Source organism: Nicotiana attenuata, chromosome 6 (assembly GCF_001879085.1).
Source record: "Nicotiana attenuata strain UT chromosome 6, NIATTr2, whole genome shotgun sequence".
Classification (NCBI taxonomy): Eukaryota; Viridiplantae; Streptophyta; class Magnoliopsida; order Solanales; family Solanaceae; genus Nicotiana; species Nicotiana attenuata.
In genome coordinates, this window is record NC_031994.1 from 71,232,771 (window position 1) to 71,247,635 (window position 14,865).

Below are 14,865 nucleotides of genomic sequence, written 5' to 3' on the forward strand. Positions count from 1 at the left end.
TGGTCTTTGAAGTGTCTTTGATTATAGGATAAAAAGATGTCAAACTTTCAGTCAACACCTCAACACATTGACAATAATCTCAGCCACCACGGTGAGAATGAGAACATTGCAACAGGAAATATTGTACCCCCTGCTGGCCTCGATGGAGTTCCGGCTGTAGATCTGATCGATGTCAGTTTGCATGTAGCCATCAATGGAAATTTGGCCGTCGATCCAGAAAGCAGCGTCTATGGGGGTACCCGATCAGCTACTTAGAATGCACATGGCAGTGAAAATGGCGGAATCAGCCTGCGAGTATTCTTCGAAATGTTGCAGGCCCAACTGTAGCAATAGCTCAACTCTAAAATCAGAACCAAACGCCAAGCAGGGTCGAACTCGATCCATCCCAAGAAGTTATTCACAGGGTCGAATCGGCTTCGAGAAAATCGAATTAGAAGGAATCGGAAACCAATCCTGCTATTATAAAAATGCTTGAAGAATTGACAAAGTGGATCGAGACAGGGAAAAAGAAGATCGAGAAAAATGATAAGAAGGTGGAAAACTATAACTCTAGGTTCGACCAAATCCTGGGGGCACCACCAATATTGAAAAGACTAGATTCTAAAGAGTTTGTACAAAAACTATTACCCCCAAGTGCGGCTCCGAAGCCAATCCCCAAGAAGTTCCGTATGCCCGAGGTTCCTAAGTATAACGGGACGACTGATCCAAATGAACACGTCAACTCGTACACTTGCACCATCAAGGGAAAAACCTTGGAAGATGATGAAATCGAATCCGTATTGCTGAAAAAATTCGGGGAGACTCTATCGAAGGGTGCCATGATAAGGTATCATAATTTACTGCCTAATTCTACTGATTCGTTTGCTATGCTTGCAGATTCTTTTGTAAAGGCACACGTCGAAGCCATTAAGTTCGCAACAAGAAAGTCAGACCTTTTCAAGGTAAGGCAAAATGACAACGAGATGCTTAGGGATTCATAACTCGGTTTCGAATGGAGAGAATGGATTTGCCACCGGTCACCGACGATTGGGTTGTTCAAGCTTTCACTCAAGGTCTCAACATTCAGAGTTCCATAATGTCACAATAGTAGAAGCAAAATTTAATCGATTATCCAGCTGTGACTTGGGCCGATGTACATAATCGATATCAGTTGAAGATCAGGGTCGAGGATGATTAACTAGGGACTCCTTCCGGGTCCCTTTATCCTAACTGGCCCGTGGATAGAATAGACAGGGATATCGACTGAGAGCCAAGGTCGAATAAAGATCAATATAAACCGTGCAACAGAGACCACAGAGGCAGCGGGTCTGGGTGAAACTTTGCACGGAATGAGAGGAGAAATAATCGAGTCAAAGTTCACGGGGACTCATGAACAAGGGTGGTTTTGACAGGGATGCCGGGCCCAATGAAGCGCCACAACTGTCGGAATATAACTTCAACGTAGATTTATCCGCCATCGTATCAGCCACCGGACGTATCAAGGATAATAGATGGCCTCGAGCTCTGCAAACCTATCCGGCCTAGAGAAATCCCAACCAAATATGCAAATATCATGGCACCCATAGCCATAAAATAGAAGATTGTAGACAGCTAAGGGAGGAAGTAGCCCGCTTGTTCAACGAGGGGAACCTTCGAGAATTCTTAAGCGATCGGGCCAAGAATCACTTCAAAAATAGAGGTTCTAGCAGACAGAACGAGAAAGAAGAACCACTGCACGTGATTCACATGATTGTTGGAGGGGTCGATACTCCTCAAGGACAAGTATTAAAACGCACCAAGGTGTCGATCACAATGGAAAAACGAACATATGATTACGTACCAGAAGGAACTTTGTCTTTCAATGACGAGGATGCAGAAGAGATCATACAACCCCACAATGACACGCTGGTAATATATGTGCTTATGAATAAAACTCAAGTTAAACGTGATTTGATTGATCCAGGTAGCTCGGCCAACATAATTCGATCGAGGGTCGTAGAAAAGCTCGGCCTACAAGATCAGGTTGTACCCGCAGCCCGGGATTTAAACAGCTTCAATATGGCATGAGAAACCATCAAAGGCGAGATATTTTGCTAGTAAACGTGGCTGGGACCATCCAATAAACGAATTTCCATGTGATTGAGGGCGATATGAGGTATAATGCCCTATTCGGGAGACCGTGGATCCATAACATGAGGGCAGTGCCTTCGACCCTTCACCAGGTTCTAAAGTTCCCAATGCCAAAGGGAGCCAAAACAGTATGTGGGGAGAAACCCACTGCCAAGGAAATGTTTTCCATCGACGAAATGATACCGATATATGCGCTCTCATCGACGAAAGGGTTAAGTTCGAAGGGAAAGCAGGAGGTCAAATAGCAACCAAAGACACCGACCTCGACCCAATCCGAGAAGCAAGGGATTGACGAGGATGATGACTCAGGGTCCCTCGATCCTTTATAGTCCCCGATGATTCCAATGCCACTAAGTCAACGGTCGAAGAGTTGGAACAAAACATACCGCTCAAACATCAGCCCAAGCGAAAGGTATACCTGGGCATGGGCCAAGCCCCTGAGCTCAGGAGAAAACTTATTCAATTCCTCAAAACTAACATTGATTGCGTTGCTTGGTCGCATCTCGATATGACAGGGATCCCACTGGAAATTACCACCCATGAACTCAGCTTGGACCCAAAATTACGTCCGGTGAAGCAAAAATGAAGGCCCCAGTCTGAGGTCAAACACGCTTTCATCAAAGACGAGTAGCCAAACGTCTCAAAATAGGGTCTATACGGGAATTAACATATCCCGAATGGTTAGCGAATGTAGTAGTAGTCCCTAAAAGGGAAACAAGCTTAGGATGTGTGTAGACTACAAAGAACTAAATAAACATGCCCCAAGGATTCTTTTCCTTGCCTAACATCGATCGCATGATCGATGCCACGGCCAGCCATGAGATCCTCAGTTTTCTCGACGCCTATTCCGGGTACAACCAAATACAAATGAACCCGGAAGACCAGGAAAAAACTTCGTTCATCACTAAGTATGGTACCTACTGTTATAATGTAATTCCATTCGGACTAAAAAATGCTGGTGTAACCTATCAACACCTAGTAAGCCGAATGTTCGAAGAAAAAATAGGAAAATATATGGAATTTTATATTGATACATGCCAGTTAAGTCCTTGCGAGCAGAGGACAATTTGAAGCATTTGCAGGAAACTTTCAGTATACTAAAGAAATACAACATGAAGCTCAACCCAGAGAAATGCGCATTCGTGGTCGGGTCCAGCAAGTTTCTGGGATTCATGGTGTCGAATCGAGGTATCGAGATCAACCCAATAAGATCAAAGTAATCAAGGATATCGCGGTAGTGGATAATGTGAAGGTTGTACAAAGGCTAACCGGGCGCACTGCAGCCCTGGGTCGATTATCTCGAGATCGTCTGACAGAAGTCATCGATTCTTCTCATTGCTGAAAAAGAAGAACAACTTCACGTGGACCCCATAATGTCAACAAGTTTTGGAGGAACTTAAGCGATACTTGTCGATCCCTCCACTGCTTCACACGCCGAGGGCGAATGAACAACTTTACTTATATCTGGCATAATCGGACATAGCGGTAAGTGGGGTCCTAGTTCAAGAAGAACAAGGTACACAATTCCCTATCTATTATGTTAATCAGACCCTAGGTGAAGCTGAAACTAGATATCCTCATCTAGAAAAGTTAGCACTCACTTTGCTAAGTGCCTTTCGGAAACTTAGACCATACTTTCAGTGTCATCCCATATGTGTTGTAACAACTTATCCTCTTCGAAATATTTTTCATAAACCCCAGCTTTCGAGCGATTGGCCAAATGGGTCGTAGAACTCAGCGGGTACGATATTGAGTATCGACCCCGAACAACCATCAAGTCTTAAATCTTGGCAGACTTCGTGGCTGACTTCACGCTGTCCCTCATTCCCAAGGTTGAAAGAGAATTATTAGTCAACTCGGGTACATCTTTGAGGATCTGGACCCTCTTTACAGACGATGCTTCGAATGTGAAGGGGTCCGAACTCGGCATTGTGCTGAAACTACCCATAGGTAACGTGGTTAGACATTCTATTAGAAATGTAAAATTGACTAACAACGAGGCCGAATATGAGGCCATGATTGCAAGTCTCGAACTAGCGAAAGGTTTAGGAGCAGAGGTAATCGAAGCCAAATGCGACTCCCTCCTCGTTGTGAATCAGGATAATAGACTACACCGGTTGAAAGAACTGAATTTGCAACATGTGCCTCGAGATCAAACAACAAAGCCGATGCCCTCACAAATCTACGCTCGTTGATCGAAGACAACAAAGGGTTGTCGTACAACTCATGAGGTTAGTGGTCGAAGAAGGCCACGCCGAGATAAACTACACAAGTTTGACCTGTGATTGGAGAAACAAATACATAGGGTATTTGAAGAACGGAAACCTTTCTTTAGATCCAAAGGAATCGAGGGCCCTGCGCACGAAGGCAGCCCGATTTAGCTTGTCCAAAGATGGAACCTTACTTAAAAGGATGTTCGACAGTTCGCTAGCGATATGTCTGCGACTGGGAGATACCAAGTATGCTTTGAGGGAAGTTCATGAAGGCACATGTGTGGTTCAGGAGCCGAATCACTGGTTCGAAAGGTAATCAGAGCCGGCTATTACTGGATTGATATGGAAAAGGATGAGAAGGAGTTTGTGCAAAAACGTGATAAATGTCAAAGACATGCTCCGATAATTCATCAACCCGAGGAGCTGCTGCATTCGCTTTTATCCCTATGGTCGTTCATGAAGTGGGGGATGGACATCATCATCCCTCTTCCATCGTCACCAGGTATGGCTCAATTTATTTTATTTATGACTGACTATTTCTCTAAGTGGGTTGAATCACAGGCCTATCAGAATGTCAGGGAGAAAGAAGTCATCGACTTCATTTGGGACCACATCCTATGTCGATTCAATATACCATCAGAAATTGCATGTGACAACGAAAAATAGTTTATCGACAGCAAGGTGACCAAATTTCTCGAAGACCTCAAGGTCAACTTCGAATTTTATCAACACCTTATCACCCCAGTGGGAATGGGCAAGCTGAATCTATGAACAAAACCATAATACAAAACCTCAAGAAAAGGTTGACCGACGCCAAAGGAAAATGGAGAGAAGTCCTGCCCGAAGTCCTTTGGGCATATCGCACAACTTCGAAGTCCAGTACCAGGGCAACCCCATTTTCTTTGGTTTATGGAACTGAAGCTCTTATACCGGACGAAATTGGGGAGCTGAGCATCAGATTCTGATATGCGGCAAAGGAATCAAATTACGAGTCTATGAATATTAGCCTGGAGCTATTAGATGAACGACATGAAGATGCCTTTGTTCGATTGGCTGCCTGGAAACAACGAATCGAGAGGTATTATAATCGAAGGTCCAACCTTCGATAATTTAATATCGGGGCCTTGGTACTGTGGAAGGTCACGTTAAACACCCGAAATCCAAATGGAAGAAAATTGGGTCCAAATTGGGAAGGTCCGTACCAAATTCTCGAAATAACATGAAAGGGATCCTATAAGCTCGGAACTATGGACGAGAACAACTACTGAATAATTGGAACTTAACTCATCTGAAATGATATTACTGTTGAGGTATGACCCCATTTCAATTCTTTCTATTTTATGACTAACACTTGCAGGCTATCAACGAGGAGTGGTTGAAGCCTTTAGGTCTAAAAGCATGCGTTGCAATCTTTTCCCTTGAATCGTTAGTGTCCCAAATGGGTTTTTTGGCAAGGTTTTTCACGAGGCAACAATGGATCGTGGTACCTTAGAATTGAAGGCCGGTCATGAATCGGTATAAAAATTGTGTTTGTAGTATTCGAGATTTCTCTACAATCAACCTCGAATACTTGGGGGATTACCCTCAGATATTGAATTATTCTATCAAGGAAATTATTTCAACATGAAAGGGTCTCAATAGGTAAGATTTTTGTAAGGGCCAAACGGTCAAAACGAATCGTGCCCAAATAGATTGCTCGAGACCTGACATAAAACATGTACGCATGTGTGATTATTTTTTAAAAGAATAAAGAGAGGTACTTTCCTTGCAACTATTTAATGTCTTGGAAAAATTTCCACTTTACAACTCCATACTTTCGATCTATTATGGAAACGAGCCAAAGAGCCTATTGCAACCGGAGTTCGGATAACCACTCAAATACTTGGGGACTGCCGTCAATAAAATAAACTCGAACATATCAAACTATTGCACATCGAGGGCATAAGACCTCTTAGGCAACCCTCGAATTTTAAAGGCCACGACTATACCCACTTGGGGACTATTATCTTAGGCAAGCCTAGGTAACTCAGGAAAGCGAGCTCATTGGGCTACACCGGAACTAGAAGGCTACAGCCCATTTAACACGGTTCAGAGACGTATGAAATCCGTAACGAATATAGGCCTTCGAAAAAAGAAAAAATTCTTTCATAACCGGTTCTAAAAGCTACCCTCGGCATAACCTTAAACTTATGATATTTTCGGGAAAAAACATCGGTAATCACCAAAACCCGATAACGCCTTAACCCAGAAGGGCAATAAAGGCAAGGTTTATTCGAATCCTCGAACACAGCCTTATTATTTTGTGTAAGGCATTCCAACCTTTTAGAATAAAAGCAACAAAACAAAGGAAAAAATTTAGGACCAAAAAGGGTGGAAAGCGTTATATATATATATATAAACGATCGTAAAACAAAAGAAAGTAAAATACAAAGGCCTAAGGGCTACTTTTACTTTGAGTTCGAGAGATCATTCTCACTCGACTAGAAAACCTAAAGGGCTATCTTATTTCGAGTTCAGGCAAGACCGCACTCGACTATTAAAGCCTAAGATTTACTTTTATTTTTGAGTTCAAGAAACCACTCTCACTAGGCTATTAAACTTAAGGGTTATCTTAATTCAAGCTCAAATAAATGATCTCACTTGGCACAAAACCGCCTCAGTTTGAATTTGAGCGTTCGATTGAGGTTTACCGATCAGGAATGGTCGAGGATAGAACTTGACATCCGTCCTTACCATCTCAAAGCTTCGAATGCGATCCCATTATTTCATGCTAAGGCAATTCGACATTTGTACAAACTAACAAAAAGGCAGAAAATTCATAAGCCATGGAAGGGAAGAAGGTTTTTAACATATATCTCAAAAGCCTTTTTACAAGGGCCGTATTTCCCGAATAAGAGTTCTTTACAAGGGCCGATCGGCTTCAAAACAAAAACGAAAAATTACAAAAATTACAAAGCCTAAGCAGCATGGTCCTTATCAGAAGAGGTATCTTCGCCCTCAGAGTCTTCTTCACCGCCGGATTCGCTCAAATTCTCAGAGTCTTCCTCGGGAAAAGCCAGTTTCCGAGCCTTTGTTTCTTCTACTCTGGCAATCTCGATTTCAGCGGATGTATTTTAGTTTTGATCACGGGCCCCCTCGAGGGCCTACCTTCGATCTTGCCATATCACATAATCCACCATGCTCTTGTCCTGCTCTAGGGTGGCTTCAACATCGACCTTGTATTGGGTCGCAATAGCCTGGACCATATTATTGGCCGCGGCTGCCTCAGATCTGGCCACCTCAAGCTCTTTCGCCAAGTTGGCTAAATTGAACTGAAGCTCTTCGATTCTCTTTGCCTGAACTGAGGCATTCTCCCTTGCAGCCCGAAGCTGAGACTCGTCCGACTCCGGCTCTGCTTGGACGACCTCCTTTTTTTAAAGCTAAGATGTCCATACACCCCTTGAACTTTTTAGCCTCAGATTGTACTTCATCTATTTGCCTTTGAAGGTCCTTGATCTGTTTGAACCTCTATCGAACCTGCAGAATTGGATCGTTAGTGGTTATCTCCAACTCATCTTCACTATCATGAAGCACTCGGAATACCTACTCGGCCATCTCAGCATGCTCATCTCAAGCCGTCACCAAGTCTGCCTGATGCTTCTTACTGAGAAACTTGTAGGTATCGCATTTCTCCTGAGGCCCCGAACCTCAGCCTTGTGCTCTTCTCGAATTCGAAGGAAGGCCTCGTGGTGCAGCACCGAAGCCTACAAATAAGGAATAAAATGTTAGAACTATCTACAATTCAAAGGTTTAAAAAAGATAATGGAATGGCCCTCGAGCTTACCCGATTTAGAGCATGTTGGGCCTCGTTGAACAAATAAGAAACTTCCACCTCGTCCATCTTGGCTTGGTCCTCTTTGGTGACCAAGCATTGGAGATAGCTAGCCACCCCTAGCATCTTCAGGGACAAAGATGATAATTGATCGCTTACACCTAGGATCAACAATTGGGGCCGAAAAATGATTAGTCAATTTAAAGCTCGAGGAAGCCTCACTCGAGCCCTTCCTCGGTACATCCAAGTCACCCAGACCGGTCACATCTTCCGCTCAAACAAAATAGCCATGGAAAGGGTCTGCTACTCCATGGATCCCTTCACCGTGGCAAGTCTCCATCGCCTGAGCATCCTTGATCATCGAATCGGAGAACGAAGGTAACGAGGGGGAATCTCTAATCTCTATTGCCCCAAATAAATCTTTTGGGGTTCCGCCTTCATCTCGGGAAGCCTCGAGCATGGTTTCTACACCAGCATTGGCTGCCTCCTCGGTAGCCTCCTCACCTTGAGGTGAAGCGTCTTCAGCTCTTTCTGGCTCGGGGACTTCTTCTATTCGAGGCTGAGCCGTTTCAGCTCCCACCGGCCCTGTGGTTCCTTGAATTTCGGTGCCAGCTCGCACACGGGCCACCAGCCCGAAGTGTTCTTCTTCATCTTCTTCATCTTTTTCGACCTCATCCCTTAGCTGTTGGACTAACTCCAAAGTTAGGCAGATGACGTTCCCTTAGGTTTACCGGGCCTCCTCACTGGTTTTTTCTTTTCCAGGCACGGAGAGCTCGGAGCCCCATTTCTTTTCTTCTCTTTGGCCTTCTTCGGGGCAGGTGGAGGGGAAAGCGCCTCTTCTTTTGCAGAGGGGGGCCTCATTGCTACATCTTTCTCAAGGCCTTCAAAAGGAAAAAGACGAGTAAGTTCAATACTAATCCCGAATGGAAACCTTTATAAGAAAAGAAGATTAACATGGTTACGGCCCTTCCGTTGACCCTTTGATAAATCCATCCAAGCACGCTTGGAGTAAGACTTCTGTGACATTATGCCCCCGACCCATTGCCTGAGATAGGGGATTACTTCCGGCACGTGGGCCGCAGCCGCAATACAAAAAACATAGACGAGGAAAGAAGATGAGAAGTAAAACGGTAAATTTAGATATTCAAGGCAAAGCAATACTTACGATTCATGTTGCATTTTTCAGGAAGCGTCATGTCTTCAGCAAGTATCAGGTCCGAGGTCTTTATTAGGAAAAATCGACCCATCCAACCTCGATCTTGGGTCTCGTCTATGCTTGAGAATTGGGGTTTGGTGGCTCGATGGTAAATCTTGATCGATCCTCCTCGATAAAGTCGGGGACTGTAGAGACGCATAAGGTCGTCGAGGGCCAAAGGATGCCCCTCAATCTTGTTTACAAAAAATTGGAGAAGGGTCACGATCCTCTAGAATGATGGATGGATACCAAGGGTCACATTATATGTTTTGCAAAAGTCAACGATGATGGGTTCTAAAGGACCCAATGTGAAAGGATAAGTGTAAACACTTAAAAACCCTTCCATATGGGTAGTGATTGATTCCTCAAGCGAGGGCACCACCACGTGCTTGTCAACCCAGTTGTAGTCCTTTTTGACTTGGTCAAGGAGACAGGAGGTAATTGTTCATATGTATCTCAATATTGGTTCGCATCGTCCCGGTGTCGAGGGTGTATTATCTACATTAAATTCGACAGCAGTGGGACACTTTGTCGGAACGAAGCCCTCTAGGGGAGGCTCTGCCACAGTTCCGTCATTGGCGGGCCTTGATGAAGAGGAGGTTTCCTTTTGCAGAACTGTTTTTGAAGCCTTAGCCATTTTACTTTTATGAAGGAGAATGGAAACTAAGAAGAAGCACTTGGAATTTTGCGATGAAACAGGCGAAGGAACCCAAAGATCTGCGATACAAAGCTTTGAGGAAGGGGAAGGATTTTGAAAACTAAAGTGAAGAAGATTTAGATGTAAAGATTGAAAAGTGAAGAAGAAGTGTATTTATAATTGCGCAATGACGGTTCAAAGCTGGTAATGTCCGACCGTCGACTGACACGCATTGAGTGCCTGTGAAGCTGTACCGATGAGACGTTTCGGTTACCTCTGCTGCTTGCATCGTGGTTCTTACGTCATGACATATCGAAGTGAACATCGAAGGCTCAAATCGTTTCTTGTCATTACTCTCCAAAAAATGAGGGTACTATATGTATACGGTTAAATCGGGCTTGCCCTTTTTGGTATGACTAGTCGAGACCGGGGCCAAGGTTCACCCCCGTGTCATACCGGATCATGACACGAAGTTAGATGGCCAAGCTCTTGACTCAAGGACCGATCGAGATCGAGATCAGCCAAGACCGAGACCTATCGGGAAAGAGATCGAGCAAAATCGAGGGAAGCATGTCGAATCAAATAACAGAAAGCCAAGATATCCGCGATCAGGCGAGGGTCACGGCGGAAATCTCGGCACGTATCAAGGAGAGGCAGATTTATCAGTTAATCATGGGATTTCTTACCGTATATACGATTAAACTAGGAGTAGGACTCCCCTAGTATATAAAGAGGTGCTGATCATTTGTATTCATCATCACATTCACTTTACATAAAGCTATATATTCACTTTCTCTTAGGCTCTCAATATTCCTGTTACTGTGTTCATACATTCCGAAATATTCATTTAATTTGAGGGAAGTCTAGCTCAAGGATTAACGCTATACATTTTATTTGGTTTTCTTCATATATATTCCCAGTTAATTTCATTGTTAATTTACGTTTTCTCTCAGTTTGTGCTACGTAAATCTCGTGTCCTTAAAACCACAGTATAAATCAATTGTTATCACTTTTTAGGGTAAACACCATCCATAAAGTAGTCTTAGGTAACTATTATAGTGGTAAAAAATTATACATGCCCGGACCATTCCCCAAATACAACATCTCAAAACTGAATTGGCAAAACGGCCCAACACCTTACAGATACGACCCAGACTGAACCCCCTGTGTGCGGCATTAGCTTGCTCCTGAACTGATTCTAGCCTTAAAACCCAGAGTGATGTGGTACACGGCCATGACCCCCGCCATCCTCGCCACAATCCACCTCAACTCCCTTGTACCGAGTCTCAATGGATAAATGACACGTCTAACAACCTATGGGAAGATTAGCGTAGAGAATATCGGTCCCAACGGTCAAGTTATTGTCAGTACTTCAAGTCTTAATTATTATTCAAATGACCTAATTGTTTAATTTCTTTTAATATGGGATTTGGCTTAATAAAAAGGTTAAGGGGGAATTTCAGCTTGCAGTCCCAAAATTTTACTTATTATACATTGGCCCAATCTATATAAATTTATTATTACCATTATTAAATTAATAAAATAGAAAACCCATTTTCGCTTTCCCCCATACTCATTACGTTCCAAATTCGCCCGATAAATCCTCTATTGAAGCTGACTTTTTCTTTCATTCCTCGCATAAAGGTCAACAAGTGACGATCTGATCGGTCGTGTTAAGCACTAGCCTTAAATTTTAGTATTCTGAGACCTCCCATATCTTCATTTGATATTTATTGATTTGCGTGCATGATCCGTGTTATTTTTCAAAAAGATTTTACTTAAGATTTTGAAGAAAATGTAATTTTTGACTTTAAATGATACTAGAGTTTACCACGGTCAACATTTTAGGTAAATGACCTCGGATTGGTATTTTGACGATTCTGTTAGGTTTGTATGATATTTTTGGACTTTTCTGTTTGGTTGGGATCCGGGGTGGCCCGAGCGCATTTCTGCGCATTATTTGAAATATTGTGAAAATTGAGTTTTCAAGTTGAAATCTTGAGTTTTGAGGATTGATTCTTGTTATTTGGTGTTATTTTGATAATTTGTGGTAGCGAGCAAGTTCATATGATATTATTACACTAGTATGCATGTGCAATTTGGAGCTTGAGGGGCTCGGGAGAGTTTTAGGTAAATATCAGATTAGTTTGGATGGTTTTAGAATTGCTGGTGCTCAGCAGTTGCTAATGCAAGCATGCATAACTCGCATTTGTGAGGTCTGGCACGCATTTGCGAGCTTCGCTTTTGCGGTCATGTGATCGCATTTGCGAAAGGCATTGGGACTGGGAAATTTTGCTTTTGTAAAAAAGGGACGGTATTGCGAAGGCTGGGAAATCGCAAATACGGCTAGAGTCTCACATTTACGACTCTGGAAACTTTGGACAGCTTAGCAAAAGCAAAGCATAGTTCACATTTGCGGAATGAGGGACCTTCGCAGATGCGAAGGTTTTGTCTCATTGCAACTTCTGTGCATCTGATGCACTATTCGCATTTGCGACTACTGTCTCACATTTATGGTTTGTGATGAAGAGTTCGAAAATGCGACGTCTGCAACTAGGTAAAATATTGGAAAATGGACTTACTCATTTTATACAATTTTTCAACCCTAAGCTCTTAAGAGGTAATTTTTGAAGAAATTTTTCTTCCCAAATTGATTGGTAAGCATCTCAAATTACTTTTCAATCATTTTTAATTTCCTTTGATGAAATTTTAACAACAAATCTATGCTATTCATGGTAGAAATTAGGGGTTTTTGATAAAATTTAGGGATTCTATAAAATTATGATTTAGACCTCAAATTGAGGTCGGATTTACATCATCGAGCTCGGGGGTGAATTAGTAAGCGAGTTTTGGTCCGACTCTCGAATTTCGACTAAACGGTCCCGGGGTTGACTTTGTTGATTTTTTTGCCAAAATGATCAAAATTGAATCTTTTCATTCGTGGGTAGTTTGTAAAGCTTATTTTGAATTGTTTGATCGATAATTAGCTAGGTTCGGCTGGTTTGGGTTCGAAAGGCAAAACCGTGATTGATTGTTGATTTTGTGGTGGAGTGAGGGAAATATCATGGTTAACTTTTATTTGAGGGTTAAGACTTGTTTGGTCTAGTTGCTACATGAACTATGTGTGGGGACAACGTATATGCAAGGTGACAGGTACATATATGTGGTCATGGGTTAAAGCATGCGGGTGGAAATTGCCTTATATCTGGTCATTTACTATGTTGTCCATGCCTTAGTTAGGTTGGTATTCCTTTGTTCATTTTGTGTTTATGGCTTAATTTGAAGTTGTTGGGATATTGAAAGTTGAGTTTGCTTATCATAACACCATGGTTGAAGTTGAAATTTTCTTCCCACCTTGCTTGATACTTTGGGTTATTAATATTGCTCGGTGAGGATCAGTGAAAGGCACAAAGGATATTGCCGTACCATATTTACAAATTACTATCATTGATTTAGTGAATATAAGGGTTAAAGCACGTACGGTGATGCCGTGCACATGATTGCTTTATTATCATTATCATGTGAGGATGATAGTAAAATAACAAAGGGTGATGCCGTGCCATTGCATTTATATTATAAGATGAGAATGAGAGTAAAAGCATGAAGGGTAATACCGTGCCATTGCATTTATATCATATGGTGATGATAAGAGAAAACACACTAACGGTGATGCCATGCAATTTAATGATTTAATTGCTTTTACTTGATACATCCATTGTGAATTTAACTTGGTGGTTTCATTTCTCATTTCGGAAAAAGACATACTTGGTAATTATGTACTTATTGTTTTGGTTGTTTCTCCTTTTACACGTCCCACCCCATTATTTATTTTAAAATGCTTTACTATATATANCCTGCCAACAACTGTCTTTTAAGAAAGTCCGGGCAAGCTGATACTTGGCTCGAGCCTCTGATTGGCTCCATTGAGAAGGCTAAACTTGAAAGCCATAGTAATATGACCCTCATGAATGATATAGTTCATGCGACTTTGAAGGTATTTTTCTGGTCTTTTANTATATATATATATACTCCGTCAGGTATGGCTTTATGTGGCATATGTATTTCCACATTGTTCCTTGTGCTCTTTTGTACTTACTGATTCTTTCATATGTTATTCATGCCTTATATACACAGTATATTCGGTTCATTCTGATGTCCCTTTTTGCCGGGGTGCTGCTTTTTATGTTGCAGGTCTAGATAGACAGTTTGACAGGCCTCCCTAACAGGTGGTTACTCGTGTGGAGCGGTCGATCGGCAAGCTTCATATCTCTCAGAGTTAGCCGAGTGTGTGTGTGTATATATATATATATATATATATATATATATATATATATATATATATATATATATATTTGTGTGTGTGTGTGTTGGGTTGTCCACCTATCGATGTTGTTATGTCTTTCCTGTCTTCAGATTATTGTATATTGTGGCCTTATCGGCCCCAAATGTTCTATATGTCCTGTTTATGTGATTTTAGGTTGGTATGCTCGATCAAGTGAGGTACCGGGTGCTAGTGTCGCTTCCCCAATTTTGGGGCGTGACACACAGTTAATAATTCGAAATATAAACTTAGAACGTACAAGGCCAGAGATGAATGAGTGTAAGGTTATGTTGATTCGATTATGACAGTGTCCTCTTTATACACAGCTGATTGGGATACAAATCCCAAATTAAGAGTAACGTAAAGAAAATGTATTAATACTTATATATAAGCGACTAACGATATAACCTTAGGGTCGTTTGGAGGTATTTTTGTAACTTTAGTTGCTTTAGGTCTATTGTACTTCATGCAGATCTGTGTCTACTTACTCATTTTTGGAAAAAAATGTAGACAATACTTTAGCGACCTTTTCACGTGTCACTCAAGTTACAACCTTTTGATGATCCGGAATTACCCTTT